This window comes from Muntiacus reevesi, chromosome 3 (genome assembly GCF_963930625.1).
Source record: "Muntiacus reevesi chromosome 3, mMunRee1.1, whole genome shotgun sequence".
NCBI lineage: Eukaryota > Metazoa > Chordata > Mammalia > Artiodactyla > Cervidae > Muntiacus > Muntiacus reevesi.
In genome coordinates, this window is record NC_089251.1 from 47,762,027 (window position 1) to 47,777,770 (window position 15,744).

Genomic DNA, 15,744 nt, shown 5'->3' on the forward strand with positions numbered 1-15,744 from the left:
TTATCATTCTTATATATAATGGCATTTATCTGATAAATCCCCAATTTATCCTTCTGCTTCTTTCTCTTTTGGTAACTATAAGTGTGTTTTCTGTCTCTGTGAACTGTTTATGTTTTGTAAATAAATTGATTTGTATTTCTTTAGTTTCCACATATAAGTAATATCATATACTACATTTCTTCCTCTGCCTAATTTACTTCACTTGATATGATAACCTCTTGGTCTATTGCAAATGGCAGTATTTCATTCTTCTATATGGATGAGTAATATTGTACTATCTATACAGTAGAATATTATCTGTGGTGGCACTAGTGGTGAAGAACCCGTCTACCAATGCAGGAGACATAAAAGACATGGGTTCAATCCCTGGGTTGGGAAGATCCGTGGAGGAGATCTGGTAACACACTCCAGTATTCTTGCCTGGAGAATCCCTATGGACAGAGGACCCTGGGGGCTACATTCCATAGCTTTGCAGAGTCAGACATGACTGAAGTGACTCAGCATGTATATATGTATCACATATTTCTTATTTATTCTACCTTTGATGGACACTTAGTTTGCTTCCATGTCTTGGCTATTGTAAATAGTGCGCTACAGTTAGCATTGGTGTGTGTGTATCTTTTCATATTTGAATTTTTGTTTTTTTCCAGGTAGATGCCCCAAAGTGGGATTGCTAGGTTATGTGGTAACTCTATTTATAGTTTTTTAAGGAATCTTTATATTGTTCTTCATAGAAGCTGCACCAATTTATATTCCCACAATGTATGATGGTTCCTTTTTCTCCACACCCCCTCCAGTATTTATTATTTGTAGACTCTTTATAGCCATTCTGACTAGTTGCAAGGTGATAGTTCACTGTAGTTTTGATTTGCATTTCTCTAATAATTAGTAATGGTGAGCATATCTTCTCATGTGCCTTGTGGCCACCCAAATATCTTCTTTGGTGAAATATCTATTTAGATCTTCTGCCCATTTCTTATTGGATTCTTTGGTTTTTATTTATTCAGCTGTTCATATATTTTGGAAATTAAGCCCTTGTAGGTTGCATCATTTGCAAATATTTTCCCTAATACATAGGTTGTTTTTTCTTCTTGATGATGATATTCTTTTTGTGTGAAAGATTATAAGTTTGATTAGGTCCAAATTGTTTGGTTTTGCTTTTATTTTTCTTGCCATGTAAGAAAGACCTAAGAAAACATTGCTAAGATTTATGTCAGAGAATGTTTTGCCTAAGTTCTATTCTAGCAGTTTCATGATGTCATATATTTATATTTAAGTCTTCAAGCCATTTTGAATTTATTTTTGTGTATGAAGTGAGGGAGTGTCCTAACTTCATAAATTTGCATAAAGTTGTCCAGCTTTCCCAGAACCACTTACTGAAGAGACTGTCTTTTCTCCACTGTATAGTCTTGCCTTCTTTGTTGAGGATTAATTGACCATAGTGTGCGGGTTTATTTCTGGGCTCTCTGTTCTATCCCTTTGATCTAAATGTTTTGTGTGTGTGTGTGTGTGTGTGTGTGTGTGTGTGTGTGTGTGTGTGTGTGTCTGTGTGTCTGTGTGTCTGTGTGTCTAAAACTATACTGTTTTGATTGCTAGAACTTTGTAATGTTATCTGAAGCTTGGAAGACTCTGCCTCAGATTTGTTCTTCTTCCTCAGAATTGCTTTGTCAATTCAGGGTCTTTTGTGGTTCCATATACATTTTAAAGGTTTTGTGTTCCCATTCTGTGAAAAAATGTGATGGGTAATTTGATAGTATCCCATTAAATTTGTAGATTGCTGTGGGTGGTTTGGCCATTTTAACAATATTATCTTTCCACTTCTTTTGAGTCATCTTCAATTTCCTTTATCACTCTTTTATAGCTCTCAGCCTACAAGTTTTTCACCTTCTTGGTAAGGTTTATTCCCAAGTATATTTTTTATTTGTATACAAGAGCCTGTTTCTCTTCTAACTCTTTCTGATATTTCATTGTTACTGTAAAGAAATGAACAGATTTTGGTATGCTAATCTTGTATGCTGCTACCTTGCTGAATTCATTTATCAGCTCTAATAGTTTTTGACTGGAGTTTTTTGATTTTCTATATAGAGTATCATGTAATCTGCATTTAATGACAATCTTCTCTCTTCCCTTCCAATTTAAATAACTTATTTTTTAAATTTTTCTTGTCTAATTGCTGTTTCTAGGATGTCCAAAACTATATTCAATAGAAATGATAATCCTGTCTTCTTCCAGATTTCAGGAGGAAAGTTTTCCACTTATCACCATTGAGTATTATTTTGATTATGGGCTTATCATAAGTAACTTTTATTATGTTGAGATATGCTCCCTCTATACCCTGTAGGTATAGGTTCTCCTATATTGGGTGCATATATATTAACAAATATAATATCCTCTTCTTGTACTTATCCTTTTATCACTATATAATGATGGACAGGGAGGCCTGGCGTGCTGCGATTCATGGGGTCGCAAAGAATCGGACACAACTGAGCAACTGAACTGAACTGAATGTCCTTGTTTATATTTTTTATTTATTTTAAAGTCTATTTTGCCTGAGCATTCCTACTCTTGCTATCCTGTCATTTTATTTGTATGAAATTTTTCCCACCCCTTCAATTTCTATCTGTATGTATCATTTGCCTAAAGTGGTTCTCTTATAGGCAACATATTGTAGGCTCTTGTTTTATTATCCAATCTGCCACTCTATGTCTTTTGATTGGAGCATTTAGTCCATAGGCATTTAAGTTAATTATCATTAAGTATAAATTTATTGCCATTTTAAACCTTACTTTTCAGTTGATTTTGTATTTTCTCTTTGCTCCTTTCTTTTTGTTTTTCGTTTTGTGGTTTGATGGTTTTCTTTTGTTTTATGTTTGTGCTCCTTTTTTGTGTATGTGTGAATCTATTATACATTTTTGAATTGTGACTTCCCTGTTTTTCAAGTATATTAACCCATTACTATGTCCACTTGCTTCCGAATCATAGTCATTTAGACTGAAACACAGTATTAAAAAAAAAAAATCCGAATTTTCTTATTCCCCTCCCCCATATTTTATGATTTTGATGTTCTCTTTTACAGCTTCATATGTATCCTTTTGAAGTTCATTGTTGTTATCATTGCTTTCACAAAATACATCTTATTTTTTAAAATATATATACTGGGTTAAGTGATTTACTTTACAACTGTGATATTCCCTTTTCCTAGATTCTTACTTATTTTCTATAAAGACTTCTCAGTATTTGTTTTAGGATAAATTTAGTATTTCTTTAATATTTGAGTTTTTGCTTTTCTTAGAAATCCTTTTTCTCTCCTATACTAAAAGGTAATCCAGCTACATAGAGTATCCTAGGTTGCAGGTTTTCCCTTTCTAGCCTTTAAGTATATCTTGCAACTTATTTCTGCAATATTTTGTAAAGATAACAGCTGATAGTGTTATGTGGAGTTCCTTGTAATTAACTATTTGTTTTTCTCTTACTACCTCTTTAAATTTTGTTACTTTAAATATAATATGTTTTGATGTATGTCTATGATGTTCATGTTGTTTAGGATGTTCTGTGCATCCTATACCTGTATATCCATTTCCTTTCTTAGGTTTTAGAATTTTTCATTCATAATTTCTTCAAATATACTTTCAATCTCCTTTTCTCTTTCTTCTCCTTTTGGGATCCCTATTATGTGTAGATTGGTAACTATATTATATCATAGATCTCATATACTGCTTTCATTTTTTTATTTGTTTTTCTGTCTGCTATTCTGATTGGGTGATTTTCATTGTTTCATTTTACTGATGACTTATTCATTCTTCTGCATTATTTAGTTTGCTATTCATGGCCTTTAACTCATCTTGGCCTTAGCAAATGAGTTTTCCAATTTTAAATTGTTCTTCTATAAGTTTCTAGTTATTTTTTTACAGTGATCTCCTTTTATATTGATTACCTTCCTTAATTCCTTCACTGTTTTTATTACCTCTTTTTGGATCTCAGGACCTAGTGGACTGGAGTGGTCTATTTCACTGTTCATTCTTTCAGAAGAATTCTCTTGTTTTAATTTGGAGTAGTTCCTCTAATTCTTCATTTTATTTATATTTCTCTGACTCTATAAATTTAAGTGCAACAGTTATCTCCTGTGGTCTTACAGGGCTATTTTTAAGTGGGAGTATATATATGGATGCCTCCATGTCTTTCCTCTCTGTGTACTGGGCATAACCCCTATATATAGCATGTAATTGTTATTTTGGTGACCAGAGCCTGATTTGATGTTGAGCAGGGTCTTCTCTTTGCTCTGTGATTATCACAGCCCTGTTGGGAGCATGGTCTGCTCACTATTGTTGAAGTAGAAGCCCCTATATCCATTTCTGAGCTTTGGTTTGAGTTAGGCCAAACTGGAGCACTTCCACTGGGAGAGTATTAGTATTCTTCTGCAGAAGCGGTCCACTGGGAAGTGTGATCTGTGATGTTACTGGTCACCTATTATGTGAAATCACAAAGTACTGCTGATTGAATTGCCACCGTTGGCCCATTCTCAGCCTTGGGAATGCAGGCAACCATCCTGGCTGTGCCTCAGGGCTTGTGCTCACAAAGCCACCAGCACAGATCCCCAAGCACACATGTGCTGACATCAAGTACTGGGAGCACAGTAGCCAAGCCTGGACCCTAAAGGCATGGTGCTTTGAATACTGCAGCCAAAAAAACAAAATATAAAAAACAGAGGCAATATTATTACAAATTCAATTAAGACTTTAAAAGGTGGTCCACAACAAAACAAACAAACAAAAAAAAGACTTCTAGTGGAGTACTAAATCTGCTTAAGTGAACAAACAAGTGTGGAGTCATTTATGCTATAGTCTGATGGTACTAAACAAGTCATAACCCAATTGTATATTTACTGGATCTGTAACTCAGAATGTTAATGTTTAATTTTTTGCCAAGCACTTCTTGTTTATGCCATGTATTATAGAGTTTTAGAGCTAAGAGTGTCATTATAGATCATTTAAGTCAAATAGGAAAGCACATAAAACAGATACCAAGAAGGGAGTTCAAGGTTTTAGCTCACAGCAATGATCCTGGAGGTAGTGGAAAATAAGAATGAAGTATCAAAAAAGCTAGTGTTAGAAAAACACGGATGGGGGAAGTGGTTTCAATAACTTTCAGTGTTTGCAAATCTCCTTCCTGGACTGGGAGGGGCATTAGTGGGCTCTCTCTCTTAAAAAGTGAGGGGCAGTTTAGACAAGCAGCTAAGAAGAGGTATGGCAGAAATTAAAATCCAATTTATCAACTTCCAGTCCATTTTCTTTTTTACTTTATACCCATTATCAAGTTAAAGCTGTACGAAAGATGGTAAGAGTGAGTGATAAACTGGTGAGTTGCAAAATCAAGCAAACCCTGAAAAGACCCTAAGGCTTCCCACACCAACCTGCTGATGTGATCAAAATCCCATCTGCTTGAGAACTTAAATCCTCTTGAATCTAAAAGCCAAGAATTTCCTCTCATGTTCCAATCATTCAGCCCTCCTGGCAACACAGTGCTGAGAGATATCACTATAAATGGACCTTATTTTCTAAAGAGAATATTGTTTTTCTTATTAAATCATTGAATCTCTCTCTGGTTTTTAGAGGGGAGTGCTACTTGCTTTTTTATTTGATTTTTGCTTTTGTCATTCCTGAAATTCAGGTAGTAATATGACACAAAGGATGCCTTCCCTAGAGAGGACAATGTTTACCTATTTTCCCCTGTCTGTCTTCTGGTTCTGGGTATTCCTTTTAATTCAGTTGTATGTAGTCAAATTGATAGTAATTTGGTATTTTTCATCTTTTCTTATATTTAGAAAAAATACGTCAATTTTTGAAAAATAGGTAAAAAATGCAGCAGTACCATATTCTCATTTCACCTAACACCGTAAACCCAGCCCTCTCCACCAATGTAACTTGAAATACAATGGTTAATGAATACCTGGTTTTTCTCTGATAGATGGAAGGAGACAGAAAGCCATACTCATACACTTATTGAGTATGGATCAGCTTGGGGCTGTTTCAGTTGCCTTCATTCATCAAATTGGGATAATACACTACAGAGATACCTTCGTTCATTTAGTTTTCCCAAGATAGGGAATATGATCACATACAGAGTCCAGAGCTTTGGAAAAGCTCTTACATTCCTTTGCAAGACACACCTATATTTAGAGCAAAGAAAGGGTTGGCATTTTCAGTCACTCACCTTAAGGAGTTGGAAGGTAGGATGCCTTTTGATTTAACTATGACACAATTACCACAAGAAATAAAAATGAAAATTCTGTCATTATAAAAAATGAATTCATATTCATATTTCAGGGTTGTCCTCCAGAGGCATACTTTATTAATCAAGACCCTATTAAAATTTACTCACTAGGATAGATTGTTATATCTCTTCAGGGTCTTTTAATCTAAATGATATCTTCCCCCATGATGCTGTGTTTCTCAGGAATTCAAGAAATATAGTCCGTTCTGAGTTTCTGATTCCCATTATTTGTGTATGCGTGTGTGTGTGTGTGTGTGTGTTAGTCGCTCAGTCGTGTCTGACTCTTTGTGACCCCATGGACTATAGCCCACCAGGTTCCTCTGTCCATGAGATTCTCCAGACAAGAATACTGAAGTGAGTTGCCATTTCCTTCTCCAGGGGATCTTCCCAACCCAGGGATTGAACCCAGTTCTCCTGCATTGCAAGCAAATGCTTTACTATCTGAGCTACTAGGGAAGCCCTCCTATTATTTAATTTTTCTCAAATGGTTATTTTACTGTAGCAAAATTACTTCCCAAATCATCCTATAACATTTTCATAATATATTGGTTGTTTAACTTTTATTTTCACTGGTCTCTAAATATAATGACGGCTTTGTATTTACATATTTTTTGTGAAGCAAATTCTTTTTTGCTTTATAACAAAAGAATCTGTTTTCTGTCATATTTATCCTATTATTTTTGCGTTCTACTGACATCTGGATTCTGAGGATATGAATCAATTACAAGCTCAGTTGCATTGACCCATCACACACAAGTTGGCCCATAAAAACTACATGAAAAGTAGGGCCTGTAGAGAATTCCAACCTAATATATTCCCAGACTACCAAAATAAGCCAGATAGTATATATCTCATAGTTGCCAAAATTGCCAACTCAGAAATGAACCTGACTAAAGAATTTTCTCAGGATCCCCACTCTTCCAGGTAGGATGCAATGGAAGTGACCATTCTACAATGAAAGGAGTCTCACAAGGCAGTTGTCAGCAGCCCAGAGGAGTGAACATCTTGACTTCAGTAGAGTTCTAACTTATATGCACTGTAGGATCAAGTCTACAATTTTACACAGCTCCTGCTCTGACTCTACCTTAACCCTCTTTCACTCTTCCTTAGGAAGCATCATTTGACTCTAGATTTCCTAGATTTGAAATTCCTTCATTGCCTCTTCTTTATCACATTATCACTATCCATCAGGCAAGTTCCGTCTTTCAGAACACCAGCAAGGCAAGTTTCCAGATATCATCTTCCTTAAGATTTTGGCTCATCTATTGACTCATGAGATGATTCTGAACTTTCTTTAAAACTAGCTATTGTGTAAAAAAGGCAGCCTTGAATCTCCCTTCTCTTAGTTTCAGTTCCTGTATTTATAAGTCATGATCCAAGGTGGATTGCAAATTAAAGAAAAAGAATTAATTCTTCATGATTCTTCAGAGCAAATTATTTCAGAAGTGCATTTTAAATGGCATGAGAGCCATAACTAATTCTGTCATGTCTCACCATCATGAGAAATGGACACTACACTGTGTGGAAAAGTAATGCACTGGCAGGGATGTAAATTGAGTCATTTTCCAAGGAGCTGAAAGTGGTCAGTGGTTGCCCCTAGATTCTTCCCATACAAATTTCTTCTTCTGAGTCTTTTTATGAGACAAGAGTATAAAGGCAGTAAGTATGGAATAAGATATTTATTACTATACTCCAAGACCTCAGGCCATGGAGGCCTCACACACATACCTGAAATGAGACTGAGAGATATGGAAAGTCAGAATGGGGTGGTCAAGTTGTGGGTGTATAGGAATATCCCTGTGGGGATGGGTCTTCACACTGGTTTCCTGGCCCATGATGACCTGTAGCCCAGACTCAGGCTGCTCACTTCCCATCGAACATAGTCCTTGAACTCATAGACATAGGGTGAGTTCATATAACAGTTACAACCTTAAACTTGAGATATGCTAGAGAGGCAGAAGAGCTCAAGTGAATGAGGCTAGTTGAGCTTGGGGACCTAATGGAGAGGTATCTCAGATGCTGAGTAGGATTGAAAGGCTCTGCCTCCTTTTCACCAGGGTCTAGCTCCAGGGGAAGAAGAAAGAAAGAAAGGAGAGATGAGAGGGCATGGGAGCAGACAAGTCAATATTACATTTCTGGCCCAAGAGTATTCTCTGATGGTCAGACTCAGAAATGCCCTGGGGGAGGAGGGGAAGGAAAAGTCTCGGCAGAATTGAACTCCTCTGTTTCTTAGTTGTGCCTCTTGACATGCTCCCACAGCTGCCAGGGTAATTTGTGATTACCCTCTGAACATCTGAGATAACATTGCTTTTAATTAATTTATTTTTAATTGAAGGATAATTGCTTTACAGTATTGTGTTGGTTTCTGCCAAACACCAACAGTCAGCCATAGATACACATAGGTCCCCACCCTCTTGAACCTCCTTCCCACCTCGCTCCTCATCCCACCCCTCAAGGTTGTTACAGAGCTCTGGTGTCAGTTCCCTGAGCCATACAGCAAATTCCCATTGGCTGTCTATTCTACACACAGTAATGTATGTTTCCACGTTACTCTCTCCATACCTCCCATCCTCTTCTGCCTTCCGCCCACCCCGCACCATATTCATAAGTCTGTTCTCCATGTCTGTGCCCCCACATATTATTGCTTTTATAAGGGAAAAATGCAGCAATCCTAAATCTTCATTTAGAACTCACCCAGTACAGTATGTAGGGACTCAGGGAAGCACAGAGAACTGAATTACAAGGCATGCTTGTGAATTGTGGAGAGGATGCAGATTAACTTTAGCTGAGACAAAACTCAGCTCTTTAGCTACCCTCAAGGCTCTCACATTACTCCAATTATCCCCTGAGCTCCAGGGATCTCTAGGTTATTTCCTAGGCACATGTGAGGGACAGGGAGGGGCCTGAGTGATCATAACATCTTACCAGGCAACAGATGAGGCAGGATGTAAGTGTACCTCTGTGGGGTCATCGAGTCCAATCCAGACATACGATGGGATTTTCAAATTGTTCTTGACCAGGGAGACCGTGAACGATCCCTCAACCCTACTGAGCACAGATACACAGTGTCCTGAGGGCCTCTCTGGCAGGCCGTCTGGGTTGCGAAGGAAGACACTGAGGGCTAGTGTGAGATGCCACTGGGGAAAGGGCTGGACCCAAGTAGATGAGAAGGGGTGTGTTTGCCAAAGATGAGTTGCTCATTCTCATCCTCAAGAAACTATAAAGAATGGGACTCCTCTCCCCAAAACCCAGTCTCTAATTTTCTTTTCCATATCAACCCTAACTGCAGATTCCAGGACCCATGTCAGCATCCATCCGGGTTTGTGTGCTTAGTTGGGCAGTCATGTCTGACTCTTTGCGGCCCCATGGACTGGAGCCCACCAGGTTCCTGTCCATGGGGATTCTCCAGGCAAGGATACTGGAGTTGGTTGTCATGCCCTCCTCTAGGGGATCTTCCCAATCCAGGGATCAGACCCAGGTCTCCAGGATTGCAGGTGGATTCTTTTTTTTCTTTTTTAAATAAATGAAAAACTGAAAAACTATGCTATTCTTGAATATCAAAATGGCATCAGTTGTGAGAATAAATGAGAATTTTACCTAGTTTTTAAAAAGCCTTTCTCTTTTAAATTTATTTAACTGGAGGATAATTGCTTTACAATATTGTGTTGGTTTCCTCCATACATAAAGATGAATCAACCATAGATATACATATGCACTCTCCCTCTTGAACCTCCCTCCTACGACCCACCCCATCCCACCACGCTAGGTTGTCACAGAGCACCAGGTTTAAGCTAATTTTACTGTTTGTTATTCTGTTTCTATTGCTGCTATAACAAACTCCCATGAAACTAGCACCTGAAACAACACTCATTCATTTTCTGACAGGTCCCTTAGTCAGAAGGCCAGAATCAAGTGGTCTGCCCTCCTGGGCTCTTTTTTTTTTTTTAATTGGAGGCTAATTACTTTACAATATTGTAGTGGCTTTTGCCATACATTGACATGAACCAGCCATGGGTGAACATGTGTCCCCCATCCTGAACCCCCCTCCCACCTGCCTCCCCATCACATCCCTCAGGGCCATCCCAGTGCACTGGCCCTGAATGCCCTGTCTCATGCATCAAACCTGGACTGGTGATCTATTTCACATATTTTAATATACATGTTTCCAGGTGGATTCTTTACCATCTGAGCCACCAAGGAAGCCAGGTTTGGGGTGTTATAAACAAGACATAGCAGTAGGACCTGTAGGCCATGGAAACTTTGGGACAACTGATACATTCAGAGGGCAGTTCATTTTGGGAAACTTTCCTTGGGGAGGAAGAAATAAAGGAGAGGGATGAGTGAAATGAAGAGAGAGGTTTGGAGGGAAGAGGTGACCTTGGAGAATATCTATTAGGTCAGTCCTTAGGGCAGTGACACCAAATATCTGACTGCTTCTTACCATTGCCAAGAATATTTTTTAAATCATATCTTCGACCTACTAATTAGGAGATGCACCTGTTATCTTTTTATGCATCCATCTAGTTTAAAAGTCCAACACTTCTCCTTCTCTGGGCTGACTGTTTCTACCCTGGATTCTCCAATCATTCTTCTTCTACTCATCTCATTAATAATACTCAATATTCTCCTCCTTCATCTATGTACATATATTACCTAGAAAATGGAAATCATTTCATCCCACTGTTACTGAACCCCTGGGAAGCCTCCCACCACTAGTTACCCTAAAGAAAGGAGTGATGACTCAGGAATCCAGGCAGTTATGTTGTGTGGGGATATCCCATTTCCAGGGGAGGCACAGGAGCTTTCCTCCTCTTCTTGGCCCTGAGCGGACACTGGGAACTCAGTGCTAGAGGCAGAGAAGTTTCACCTTTGACCTGAGACAGGAGCATCAAGCAGGATAGCAGCATCCAGGACAGTCTGGGGAGGCCCAGGGAAGACAGCATTGTGTCTGCGAGGTGTGGAGGCAGCTAGAGAACTAAAGGGAGCCTGGTCAGAGAGAGGGCGTGAGAGACTCCCTGCTGTACCTCTTGTCTTTTCCTCCATCTAGTCCTCTAGAAATAAATCCATCTTGGTAGCAACCCTCCCCTTCCATCGTTCTGGAAATAATTGGAGAATCTATACATACTAGTGAACATGAACCCTCCCAAGACTGGCTTCCCCTGGTCTCAGAGCTCCTGTGTTCTCTGAGGACAAGTTTCCTTGCTCACCTTCCCAGAAATGTGCAAGGTCAAACCTTTGTCACAGGTCTCAACTTGTCTCAGCTCCCACTTATCTGTCTTGCAGGGATCTGCACTGGGAATGGCAAGTATCATAGGTAAGTGAGAGCAGAGAAAAACTGGAAGTAAGAGGAGAACAGTGCTTCAGGGTTGCCTCTTATAACTGGTTGTGCATGCTAACTCGCCTCATTTGCGTCCAACTTTTTGCAACCCTATGGACTGTAGTCCACCAGGCTCCTCTGTTCATGGGATTCTCCAGGCAAGAATACTGAAGTGGGTTGCCAAGCTCTCCTCCAGGGGATCTTCCCAACCCAGGGATGAAACCCAGTTCTCCTATGTCTCCTCCATTGGTGGGTGGGTTCTTTACCACTAGTGCCACCTGGGAAGCAGTTCATTTTTAAAATTCAGAATCACCTCACAAGTCAATAAATGAGCCAAAATAATAAGGAAGATGAGATGTTGAAACTTGCTTTGCTGGTCCTCTGAGAGAAGGAACTCCCTGATGGATAATGATAATATAAGAAATAAGAGGCAATGAAGGAATTTCAAACCTAGAGGGACTAGAGTCACATGATACAGAGTCATAGGGAAGAAGGAGAGAGGGTGAAGATCAGGTCAGGGCAGGAGCTGATGAAAGTGTAGACCTGATCCTACATTGCATATAAGTTAGATCTCCACTGAATCAAACTGCTCACTCCCCTGACCTGCCGACTGTTGTTGGCCAAAATCTTGGCCCCCTCTCCCCTCTGAAGCCAAATTAAAAATACAGACATAGAGTTTGGAGGAAATAGAAAGGTGGCTTTAATTCTCAGCCGGTGGAGAGGGGTACACTGTAAGCTCATGCCTCAAAAACTGTGTCCCGCCCTCCATGAGGAGTCTAGGGGCTTATATAAGACTCATAATCAAGGGTGGAGGATGAAGAACAAAGATGGTAGGATCTTGATTTCTTTCTCTTCCACTGCTTCAAAAACAGTCATTGATTGGTGTCAGTAACCCAGTCATTGAGTCTGGCAGTTCAGTGGCTCTGCAGGCTTCCTTCTGATATGTAACTACTGTAACTAATATGTAACTTCCTTCTAATATGTAAGAGTAAACACCATACAGGATGTATTTAGCATAAAGTCAAAGGAAAAAATGTGAATTATAACTCCTGCAGAGTTAGGGAGCAGAAAAGCAAACTAAGTTACAGACATTCAGAGTTAGGAGGCAGAAAAGCAAGTTTAGTTACAGACAGGCAAAGTTAAAGTAAAAAAGACTAGTAATGTTCAGACATGCAGAGTTAAAGTAAAAAAAGCAGCTAAAGTAAAAAAAAAAAAAAAAAGACTAGGAATGTTCAGGCCTGCTCACTGTTCTTTTTACCTTCTTTGTGCTCAAAAAAGAGAAAGAGAAAAACTCATTCCTCTTTTTTTCTTTTCACTGTAACATGACAACTGTGTTCCAAGACTATCATTTTACTGTAGAAGGACTGTCACTTTTTTCATTCTGCCTGAGAGAATGTTCCTTTAATTTTTACTGAAAGAGTTTATTAGTCTGATATACTTCTAATTTGGGAACTTTGACAGCTCTGAGACACACACTGTGTGGTTCAGGTTTATATTAGACAGTCTCATAAAATGTTAGGCTGGAATTCTCTACAACCTGACCCTCATGAGACTTTTATGGGCCAGCTTGTGTGTAGGTATGTACTGTGCAACTTTGTGATGTGGTCCATGCAACCGAGTTTGTAATTGATTCAGGATCCAAAGTTCAAAGAACCCACAAATAATCTAATAGGAAGAACAGGACAATCAACAAATTTTTGTTGTTGTTGTTGTTACAAAGTAAAAAAGGAATTACTTCACCAAAAATATGTAAATATAAAGATGTAATGAAAATGAGTGATCAGTGGAAATTAAAGTTTAAAAAACAGTATATCATATAAATATGTTAATTAAGGTGAGTTGGGAAGTAATCTTGCTACAGTAAAGAAATAATTTGAGAAGAGTGAATAATAGCAATCATAAACTGTTCCAAACTCTTGGAACAATGTTCCAAGTTCCAAACTTAGAACATTGAGCTGTTCCAAACTCTTGAAAAACTCAGTGTGGTGTGGAAAGATACTATTTTAGATTAAAAGATGCTAAAGAGATGTAGCACCCTATCCTAGTAAATAAACCTTAATGATTTTGATTAGTAAAGTTTGGGGCACAATTGCAAAATATGTATATGAACTGATTGCATTGCTGGCAGATTCTTTACTGTCTGGGCCACCAGGGAAATCCATATTTGATAATAACAGAATTTTAATATATCCTTTTTGTAGTAACACTATCACAGTTAAATAGACAGGCGCCCTCTTCTTCAACTGGCCTTTAGGTGGCAACCAAAAAGTCCTACCCTTCCTTTGCTCTAAATGTAGTTATGTCTTGCAAAGGAATATAAGAGTTCTTCCAAGGATGGGACTGTGTGAGGGCCCACATTCCACAATCCTGGGAAAAGTAAATGAGTGAAGGTAGCCTGCAGGATATTACCCCAACTTGATGAAAGAAGACAATGCAGTAGCCCTAGGCACTGTTTCTTTCTTCTTCCATCAGAGAAAGCCAGGTATTTATTAGTGATTACTTTTCAAGTTGCTCACACTGGTGGAGAGGGGTGGATTCATGGATCTAGAAGGAATGAGAAGAGGGCATTGACATAATTTTGGACCTATTTTAAATAAGTGGACATATTTTCCTAAATACAAGAAACGAGTAAAAATTATTAAGCTGCTATCAATTCACCTACTTTTTATTAAATTTAAAGTGACAGCATACTCATGGGAGAGCCAGAAGACAAAAAGGGAGGATTTAGGTATCACAGGTCAAAGTTTCCCCTCTATTTAGCTGTTCTTGCTGTCCTTTAACTACCAGAAAATGAGGAATAGAAAGAAAAAAAAAAATCCACTCTAGAGGATGGAATCAGTGACTTAAAAAGAAATATTTCTCAAAAAAAAAAAAAAAAAGGTGCATTTATCAATATAGAGCAATTCCTTTCAGCACTGTCTTGCCAAGAATGCCAAATATCTTGAGTGTGAGTAGAAATCCATGACTTTTAGTTTCAAGGTGATTTAATTTATCAAGCAGATGAAATTTTGAAGACATCAACAGGTCGATATGGGAAGCCTTGTGTGTTAAAAAGATTGAATGTTAATAGCTCTTCCAAGGCTCCGGGCTTTGTGAGTGACCATATACCCCAATACTGGGAAAACTAAATGACTGAAGGTAATCGTCTGGTGTATTATCCAAATTCAGTAAACAAAGGCAATTAACACAGCCCTAGGCTAATCCATAACCTAGTAAGTGTTCCATCTTTCTTCTTCCATCAGAGTAAAACCAGGTGTTCATTAGCCATTGTCTTTAAAATCTCTCACATTAGTGGAGAGGGCTGGATTCATGTGGTTAGCAGGGATGAGAAAAGGGAAATGGCACATTTTTTAAATAATATTTTTAATAAATTGACATAATTTTTCTAAATACAGGAAAGAGAAAAGATATCAAACTGCTATCAGTTCAACTACTTTTTATTAAATTAAAAGATAGCATTCCCTAGGGCTGGGTCACACCATGGGGAAACCAGAAGACAAAAACTAGAACAGATAAACCTTGCTCCTTCTACTTATGGTGTCCTTTGTATCATTTTACTACCAGAATTTTAGGAATGACAAAAAACAACAAGAAAGAAACAAACAAAACCCCACAGAAGATGAATTCAATAACTTATTGAGAAAAAAACATTTCTCCAGGAAATTAAGGTTGATATAGAGTTATCTCTTTCAGCACTGTACTTTCAGGAGTGTTGACAGGCTTGACCGTGAATAGAAACTCTGGGCTTTTAGTTTCAAGATGATTAAAGCTCTCAAGCAAACGAGATTTTGAGCACATCAGCAGGTTGATGGGGGGAGCCTTAGGATCTGGTTCTGATTTTGCAACTCACCTATTTATCACCATTATTATCCTTAGATACAACTTCAACTCAACAATGGGTATAAAGTGGAAAAGGCAGTGGAGTCAAAATTGGTAACCTGGTTTTTTATTTCTGCTACACCATTTCATGGGGTCACAAAAAAGCTGGGTCATGGGATCGCAAAAGAGCTGAACACAACTTAATGAATAAACAGCAGCACATCTCTTCTTAGTTACACGTCTATGCTACCCCTTTCTTTAAGAGAGGCAGCCGTCTAATGTCCCTTCCAGTCCAAGATGGAGATTTCAAAAATGAGCAGTTATTGAGACCACATCCT